The following is a 9866-nucleotide window of genomic DNA, read 5'->3' as shown; positions in this document are numbered from 1 at the left end:
CTCTCTGGGCAGCCTGCTCCAGGCCTCCAGCAGCCTCCCCCCAAACCACTTTCTCCTCCTGCTCAGCTGCCACCTCCTGGCTTCCAGGCTCTGCCCCTTGGCACCACTCAGCAGAGCCTGCCCCAGCCTCTTGCCCCCCACAGCTCCTTCAGCTCTTGCTGAGCATTGCTCAGCTGCCCTCTGGGGCTGCTCTCCTGCAGGCTGCACAGCCCCAGGGCTCTCAGCCTTTGCTGCTGCCAGAGCTGCTCCAGGTCCCTCAGCAGCTCTGCAGCCTGCCCTGGGCTCTCCCCAGCAGCTCTCTGTCCCTCTGGGGCTGGGGAGCCCAGAGCTGGCCCCAGCAGTGCAGCTGTGGCCTGAGAAGGGCAGAGCAGAGGGGCAGGAGAAGCTGCCTTGGCCTGCCCAGCACAGAAAGCAGAAGTTCTCGAGGAGGAAGATGTCCTTTTGCTGATGCCCAGAGGCTGAGCTGTTTGCTGGGAGCAGGATCCGCTGCTGAGGTCGGTTCAGTGAGGCAGCAAGGACCAGCTGGCTTGCAAGCAGCCCCCCAGCAATCCCCACCCCAGCCATGGGCAGGATGTGCCCTGCTGCCTGAGCAGCTTGCAGGCAGGCAGGGAGAGATGACAGAGGGAGAGGTCCACCGAGGCCTGAGACCAGAAGTGCAAAAGAAAACAGAGGACACTGGGCACAAGGTCAGGCACCCAGAAGGCTGCAGGCAGGAAGGGGAAGTGAAATCACAAACTGTCAGAGCAGCTGAAGGCTTCCCCCAGGAGAAGGAGCAAGGGGGGAGGTTCAGAGAGGCATGGAGTGAGTTGGGTTGGAAGGGATCTCAAGGATCATCCAGCTCCATCCCCTTGCCATGGGCAGGGACACCTCCACCAGGTTACTCCAGACCCCATCCAGCCTGGCCTTGATCACCTCCGGGGGGGAGGCATCCACAGCTTCTCTGGGCAGCCTGTGCCAGTGCCTCACCACCCTCATGAGGAAGAATTTCCTCCTCTTGTGGGGTTGGAAGGGACCCTCCAAGGGCATCTTGTCCAACCCCCTGCAGGCAGCCAGGACACCTCCAGCCAGAGCAGGCTGCTCAGGGACGCAGCAAGGCTGAGCCTGAATGGCTCCAGGGATGGGGACTCGAAGCCCGGCTGCTAAGAGCAGCCTGAGAAGGGATCTGCTCAGTGCCTCTCAACACCTAAAGGGCAAGACCAAAGCTTCCAAACCTGCACCAAAGGGCAAGACCAAAGCTTCCAAACCTGCACCAAAGTGTCACTGCTCTGTGGGCACCCAAAGCCCTTGGAGAAGGACCATCCATGCCACAGGGGGACCTCTGCTGACCAACCTGTCCCTCGACATTGCTGCACTGCTGTTTGATTTTGTAATAAGCCATGGGAAAACCAAACCAAACCAAACACACACACAAACCCAACATCAAAACACCCCCCAAAAAAATCATCAAAACACTCCCCAAAAATACCATCAAAACACCCCCCCCCAAAAAAAATCAAACCACAAGATCAAAGACACAAACAAAATACCAAATCAAACCACCAAAACCCAGTCAAAACACACACACACACAAAATTAAAACACCAAAACACCAAAATCAAAACACAAAAGAACTATCAAAACACTGAAAACAGTCAAAACACAGAAAAAGCAAAACACCAAAATAATCAAAACACATGAAAAAGAATCAAAACACACCCAAAAAATCAAAACCACCCCAAAAAAATCAAAACCACCCAAAAAAAAAAATCAAAACCACCCAAAAAAAAAAAATCAAAACCACCCCAAAAAAAATCAAAACCACCCAAAAAAAATATAATCAAAACCACCCCCAAAAAAATCAAAACCACCCAAAAAAAAAAATCAAAACCACCCCCAAAAAATCAAAACCACCCAAAAAAAATATAATCAAAACCACCCCCAAAAAAATCAAAACCACCCATAAAAAAAAATCAAAACCACCCCAAAAAATCAAAACCACCAAAAAAAAAAAATCAAAACATCAGGAAAAAAAATCAAAATAAAAAAAAAATCAAAATACAGAAAAAATCAAAACAGCAAAAAAAAAAAACCAGAAAAAAATCAAACCACAGAAAAATGAAAACCTAAAAAAAACCCCAAAACACAAAAAAATCGAAACAACAAAAAAACCAAAACCACAAAAAGAATCAAACACAAAAAAATTAAAAAAAAATCAAAACACACAAAAAATCAAAACTACAAAAAATCAAAACAAAAAATCAAAACTACAAAAAAAAATCAAAACACCAAAAAAAATCAAAACATAGAAAAATCAAACCCACAAAAAACCAAAATCAAAACCACCAAAACCATCAAAACACAAAAAAATTTAATCAAAACACCAAAAAAAAACCAAACCACAGAAAAAGTAACACAGAAAAATCAAAACCACAAAAAAAATTCAAAACACCAAAATAATCAAAACTCAAAAAAAAAAATCAAAGCACACACAAAAAAATAATCAAAACACACACACACACAAAATCAAAACACAGAAAAATCAAAACACCAGAAAAAATCAAAACCACCAAAAAACCAAATCAAAACTACCAAAAAATCAAAACCCCCAAAAAATCAACCCCCCCAAAAAATCAACCCCCCCAAAAAAAACCCAAAACCACAAAAAACCCCAAAACACCAAAAAAATAAATCAAAACACAGAAAAATCAACACATAAAAATCAAAACCACCAAAAAACCAAATCAAAACACAAAAAAAAATCAAAACCACCAAAAAAACCAAATCAAAAGTACAAAAATATCGAAACACCCCCAAAATCAAAACAAACAAAAACTCAAAACCACCAAAAAACCCCAAAACCACCAAAACCAAAATCCAAACACAGAAAAATCAACACAGAAAAATCAAAACCACCAAAAAAGCAAATCAAACCCCCCAAAAAAATCAAAACCACCAAAAAAAGGTAATCAAAACACCAAAAAAAATCAAAACACAGAAAAATCAACACAGAAAAATCAAAACCACCAAAAAACCCCAAAACCCACCAAAAAAAACCAAAACACCAAAAAAACAAAACACAGAAAAATCAAAACACAGAAAAATCAACACAGAAAAATCAAAACCACCAAAAAAACCCAAATCCAGCAAAAAAAAAATCAAAACACCAAAAAAATCAAAACACCAAAAAATCAAAACACCAAAAAATCAAAACAGAAAACTCAAAACAGAAAAATCAAAAACACCAAAAAAACCAAAACCAGCAAAAAAAAATCAAAACACAAAAAAAAACAAAACACAGAAAAATCAAAACAGAAAAATCAAAACAAAAAATAAAAAACACCCCAAAAACCAAAACCAGCCAAAAAAAAATCAAAACACAAAAAAATCAAAACACACCAAAAAATCAAAACACGGAAAAATCAAAACACAGAAAAATCAAAACAGAAAAATCAAAAACACCAAAAAAAACAAAACCAGCAAAAAAAATCAAAACACCAAAAAAAAATCAAAACACAGAAAAATCAAAACACAAAAAAATCAAAACACAGAAAAATCACAACAGAAAAATCAAAACAGAAAAATAAAAAACACCAAAAAACCCTAAACCAGCAAAAAAAAATCAAAACACAAAAAAAATCAAAACACAAAAAATCAAAACACAGAAAATCAAAACACAGAAAAATCAAAACACAGAAAAATCAACACAGAAAAATCAAAGCACCAGAAAAAATCCAAACCACCAAAAAAACACAAAACCACCAAAAAACCAAAGCAAAACTACAAAAAAAAAATCAAAACACCCAAAAAATCAAACCCCCCCAAAAAAACCAAAACCACCAAAAAAAATCAAAACACCCCCAAAAAATCAAAGCACAGAAAAATCAACCCAGAAAAATCAAAACCATCAAAAAAGCAAATCAAAAACCCCTCAAAAAAATCAAAACACACAAAAAAAAGGTAATCAAAACACCCCAAAAAATCAAAACACAGAAAAATCAACACAGAAAAATCAAAACCCCAGAAAAAAATCAAAACCACCCAAAAAAATCAAAACCACCCCCAAAAAAACCCCTCTCAACCTTCCCCCCCAACCCCATCAAAACACAAAGTCAAAGACAAAACCGAAACAGCAAATGGGAACCACCAAAAAAGCCAAATTCAGAACAACCCCCCAAAAAATAATCAAACCACAAAAATTCGACTCCCCCTCCCCCAAGAAATGAATAAACCCAACCCAACCAACCAACCACATCCAAGCCCCAGCTGCAAACGCTAAAGCCAACCTCCCGACCAACCCAAGCCTTCATTTTCATCCTGAAGGCTAAAGGGCTGAGCAGAGCCCTCAGCAAGGAGCCCTGCGGAGAGCCGAGGCTGAGCCCTGCGGGGAGCCGAGGCTGAGCCCTGCGGGGAGCCGAGGCTGAGCCCTGCGGGGAGCCGAGGCTGAGCCCTGCGGGGAGCCGAGGCTTGAGCCCTGCGGGGAGCCGAGGCTGAGCCCTGCGGGGAGCCGAGGCTGAGCCCTAAGGGGAGCCGAGGCTTGAGCCCTGCGGGGAGCCGAGGCTGAGCCCTGCGGGGAGCCGAGGCTGAGCCCTGCGGGGAGCCGAGGCTGAGCCCTGCGGGGAGCCGAGGCTGAGCCCTGCGGGGAGCCGAGGCTTGAGCCCTGCGGGGAGCCGAGGCTGAGCCCTGCGGGGAGCCGAGGCTGTGCCCTGCGGGGAGCCGAGGCTGAGCCCTAAGGGGAGCCGAGGCTTGAGCCCTGCGGAGAGCCGAGGCTGAGCCCTGCGGGGAGCCGAGGCTTGAGCCCTGCGGGGAGCCGAGGCTGAGCCCTGCGGGGAGCCGAGGCTGTGCCCTGCGGGGAGCCGAGGCTGAGCCCTGCGGGGAGCCGAGGCTGAGCCCTAAGGGGAGCCGAGGCTGAGCCCTGCGGGGAGCCGAGGCTGTGCCCTGCGGAGAGCCGAGGCTGAGCCCTGCGGGGAGCCGAGGCTGAGCCCTGCGGGGAGCCGAGGCTGAGCCCTGCGGGGAGCCGAGGCTGAGCCCTGCGGGGAGCTGAGGCTTGAGCCCTGCGGGGAGCCGAGGCTGAGCCCTGCGGGGAGCCGAGGCTTGAGCCCTGCGGGGAGCCGAGGCTGAGCCCTGCGGGGAGCCAAGGCTGAGCCCTGCGGGGAGCCGAGGCTGTGCCCTGCGGGGAGCCGAGGCTGAGCCCTAAGGGGAGCCGAGGCTTGAGCCCTGCGGAGAGCCGAGGCTGAGCCCTGCGGGGAGCCGAGGCTTGAGCCCTGCGGGGAGCCGAGGCTGAGCCCTGCGGGGAGCCGAGGCTGTGCCCTGCGGAGAGCCGAGGCTGAGCCCTGCGGGGAGCCGAGGCTGAGCCCTGCGGGGAGCCGAGGCTGAGCCCTAAGGGGAGCCGAGGCTGAGCCCTGCGGGGAGCCGAGGCTGTGCCCTGCGGAGAGCCGAGGCTGAGCCCTGCGGGGAGCCGAGGCTGAGCCCTGCGGGGAGCCGAGGCTGAGCCCTGCGGGGAGCCGAGGCTGAGCCCTGCGGGGAGCTGAGGCTTGAGCCCTGCGGGGAGCCGAGGCTGAGCCCTGCGGGGAGCCGAGGCTTGAGCCCTGCGGGGAGCCGAGGCTGTGCCCTGCGGAGAGCCGAGGCTGAGCCCTGCGGGGAGCCGAGGCTGAGCCCTGCTGCCCCTTCATCAGAGCTGGGCAAGGGCTGGCTGGGGGAGGACTGGAGCCCTCTGGGCTGGTGGAAGCTGGCCCTGCCCGTGGCAGGCTGGGTGGAAGTGGATGGCTTTCGAAGTCCCTTCCAACCCAAACCCATTCCCTGACTCTCTGAAGCTGAAAGGCAGAGCCCCAACAGGTGCAGACCCTGTGGGCTGAAGGCTGCGGTTTTCCTCCTCGCAGCCATCTCCTTTGCATCACCTACAAGCCCTGGGAGGAGAGGCTGAGGGAGCTGGGATTGTTTAGCCTGGAGAAGAGGAGGCTCAGGGGTGACCTCATTGCCCTCTACAACTACCTGAAAGGTGGTTGTAGCCAGGAAGGGGTTGGGCTCTTCTCCCAGGCAACCAGCACCAGAACAAGAGGACACAGTCTCAAGCTGCACCAAGGGAGGTTTAGACTCGAGGTGAGGAGAAAGTTCTTCACTGAGCGAGTCGTTCGTCATTGGGATGTGCTGCCCAGGGAGGTGGTGGAGTCACCGTCCCTGGAGGTGTTCCAGAGGGGATTGGATGTGGCACTTGGTGCCATGGTCTAGTCATGAGGTCTGTTGGGACAGGTTGGACTCAATGATCCTTGGGGTCTCTTCCAACCTTGGTGATACTGTGAGACTGTGATACTGTGATACCTCAAGCTCTCCTGCTCCACCAGTCCCTTCCCCCAGCAGACAACTGCTTTGTTTGGAAAGGATTAGCAGGAACTGGGCATTTTTCTTCCCCCCCCCCCCGCAGGTCTCATGTTTCAGGGCTGTTGGAAGGAGAAGGGTGGGGGAGTGACACCTGAGTCAGTTGAAACCTGAGCTGCAACTCCTCACATTTTTCAGGAACAAGTCATCTGCAGAGCCAAGGCCTCCTCTGAAGGGTCACCTGCTGCCCACAACACAGCACAGCTCTCCTGAGGCTTGGCCACAGGCTGCCAGGGCGGGCAGCGGCGGCTGGAGGTGAGCCAGGGGGTGCCCAGGTGGCCAAGAAGGCTACCAGCAGCCTGCCCTGGAGCAGCAGTGCTGTGGGCAGCAGGAGCAGGGTAGGGATTGTCCCCCCCTGGACTCAGCACTGGGGAGACCACAGCTTGAGTGCTGGGTTCAGTTCTGGGCTCCTCACTGCAAGAAGGACCTTGAGAGGCTGGAGCAGGGCAACAGAGCTGGGGAAGGGGCTGGAGAAGAGAGCTGGGGAGGAGCAGCTGAGGGAGCTGGGGGTGCTCAGTGTGGAGGAGAGGAGGCTGAGGGAGAGCTCATTGCTCTCTGCAGCTCCCTGAGAGGAGGCTGGAATGAAGAGGAGGTTGGGCTCTGCTCCCTAGGAAAAGTGATGGGACAAGAGGAAATGGCCTCCAGTTGCCCCAGGGCAGGTTTAGGTTGGACATGAGAAAAAAACTTCTTGACTGAAAGGGTTCTCCAGGCCTGGCCCAGGCTGCCCTGGGAGCTGGCTGCATCCCCATCCCTGGAGGTGTTCCCCAGAGGCAGAGCTGTGGTGCTGAGGGCCATGGGGCAGCCCCAAGCCTTGGTGGAGTTAGAGAAGGGTTGGAGGGGGTGAGCTGAAAGGTCCTTTCCAACCCCAACGAACCAGTTCTGTCCTGCAGCCCTGCAGCACATCTGGGAGCCAACAGCTGCAATTCTTAGAGGGGTCAAGACACCCTCCTGAAATTGGGTGATTTGCCACCCAGCTCCCTTTGACCTCTTTATGAGATGTCCACAGGAGATGGACAGGGCCTCCTGGCTGGCTTTGCAGCATTCCTGCAGCCACCTGACCAACAGCTCCTGCTCCTGCAAACCAAACCTAGCGAGGATGAGCTCAAAAATACTCCTGCCTCCCATTGGCTTCACAGAGTGGGCTGGAAGGGGCCCCCCAAAGGGCATCCTGTCCAACCCCCCTGCAGGCAGCAGGGACAGCTCCAGCCAGAGCAGGCTGCCCAGGGCCACAGCCAGGCTGAGCCTGGATGGCTGCAGGGCTGGAGCCTCCAGCCCCTCCCTGGGCAGCCTGTGCCAGTGCCTCCCCAGCCTCCCTGTGCAGAGCTTCCTCCTGATGGCCAAGCTGCCTCTGCCCTGCTCCACTTCCAACCCCCTGCCCCTCCTCCTGTCCCCACAGCCCCTCCTGAGCAGTCCCTCCCCTGCTGCCTGCAGCTGCCCTGCAGGTATTGCAGTGCAGCTCTGAGCTCTCCCTGCAGCCTTCTCTGCTGCAGGCTGCACAGCCCCAGCTCTCAGCCTGGCCCCACAGCAGAGCTGCTCCAGGCCTCTGAGCACCTCTGGGGCCTCCTCTGCATCCACTCTAGCAGGCCCCTGTGTCTCTTGTGATGGGGGTCCCACAGCTGGCCCCAGCCCTGCAGCTGAGGTCTCCCCAGAGCAGAGGGACAGGATCCCCTCTATCTCTGGCCACACTGCTTTGGATGCAGCCCAGGCTGCCCTTAGCCTTCTGTGCTGCCAGTGCCCATTGTTGGCTCCTCTCCAGCTTCTCACCCACCAGTGGGTGCCACCATGTGGGAGAGAAAGAGAGGAGCAGGGGAGGGGGGGAGAGAGAGGAGGAGCAGGGGAGGGGGGGAGAGAGAGGAGGAGCAGGGGAGGGGGGGAGAGAGAGGAGGCAGGGGAGGGGGGGAGAGAGGAGGCAGGGGAGGGGGGAGAGAGAGGAGGCGAAGAGGAGGGGGGAGAGAGAGAGGGGAGGCGAAGGGGAGGGGGAGAGAGAGAGGGGAGGAGAAGGGGAGGGGGAGAGAGAGAGGGGAGGAGCAGGGGAGGGGGAGAGAGGGGAGGAGCAGGGGAGGGGGAGAGAGAGGGGAGGAGCAGGGGAGGGGGAGAGAGAGGGGAGGAGCAGGGGAGGGGGAGAGAGAGAGGGGAGGAGAAGGGGAGGGGGAGAGAGAGGGGAGGAGAAGGGGAGGGGGAGAGAGAGGGGAGGAGAAGGGGAGGGGGCGAGAGAGGGGAGGAGAAGGGGAGGGCGCTAGAGAGGGGAGGAGGAGGGGAGGGGGAGAGAGAGAGGGGAGGAGGAGGGGAAGGGGAGAGAGAGAGGGGAGGAGGAGGGGAGGGGGAGAGAGAGAGGGGAGGAGAAGGGGAGGGGGAGAGAGAGAGGGGAGGAGAAGGGGAGGGGGAGAGAGAGAGGGGAGGAGAAGGGGAGGGGGAGAGAGAGAGGGGAGGAGAAGGGGAGGGGGAGAGAGAGAGGGGAGGAGAAGGGGAGGGGGAGAGAGAGAGGGGAGGAGAAGGGGAGGGGGAGAGAGAGAGGGGAGGCGAAGGGGAGGGGGAGAGAGAGAGGGGAGGCAAAGGGGAGGGGGAGAGAGAGAGGGGAGGAGAAGGGGAGGGGGAGAGAGAGAGGGGAGGAGAAGGGGAGGGGGAGAGAGAGAGGGGAGGAGAAGGGGAGGGGGAGAGAGAGGGGAGGAGAAGGGGAGGGGGAGAGAGAGGGGAGGAGAAGGGGAGAGCTCACCCTTTGCTGAGTGAAGTAGGTGCCTGTGAAGCTCCTGCTGCAGCTGCAAACAAACTACTCTGTGCTTCCATTTGTAAAGAAAATATTTTTATTACGTTATGGTAAGGGGGAGGGGAGGGCAATAAAAAGTGGAAATCAGCCAAAATGGGGGTCTGTTTGGGTTGGGGTTTTTGTCTTCTAAAAAAAAAGGGGGGGGGGGAAAGGAAAAAAACGGAGAAAAGGAGGATTTCTTTTAGCCAGCATGTGGGGAATGCTCAGAAGAAGACTTGGTATCATCATCATCATCATCACCACCATCTAGATATTGCACAGCCTGGAAGGAACACAGAGGCCCAAGCCCAGCGAATCCCTTGGGTCTGGGAACCAGCTCACATTATGAGAACAACAAAAGGAAAGACAACCAAAAATAAAACCTCAAAGCTACAAAAGAGAACATTTTAAACACACACCCCCCCCCCCCAAATATATAACCACCAAATAAAACCCCCAACAATGAACCCAGGGCCCCCCCTCCCTGCCCTTCACCCCCTTCCCCCAGCAACTCAAATCCTTTCTACAGTAGCTTCAAGAAGTTTCTACACCCTTGGAATGACCAGAACTCCACTGAAGACCATCTCTCAGTGACAGGAAGGAAGCTTCATCTCAGCAATCCCTTGTGCAAATAAGATCAAGGATAACCAAAATCCAACCAAAGAACCAAAGCAACAAACCAACCAGCCCCCCTCCCCCCTCCAAAAAAAAACCCCAACCAACCAATGCCAAGAAAGTAAATGCAGCCAAAGTCCTTTCCACGGAGCGCGGC

This window comes from Dryobates pubescens, chromosome 9 (assembly GCF_014839835.1).
Source record: "Dryobates pubescens isolate bDryPub1 chromosome 9, bDryPub1.pri, whole genome shotgun sequence".
In the NCBI taxonomy this organism is placed as follows: Eukaryota; Metazoa; Chordata; class Aves; order Piciformes; family Picidae; genus Dryobates; species Dryobates pubescens.
The sequence above is the reverse complement of the archived record's forward strand: the minus strand, read 5'-3'. Positions refer to the sequence as shown.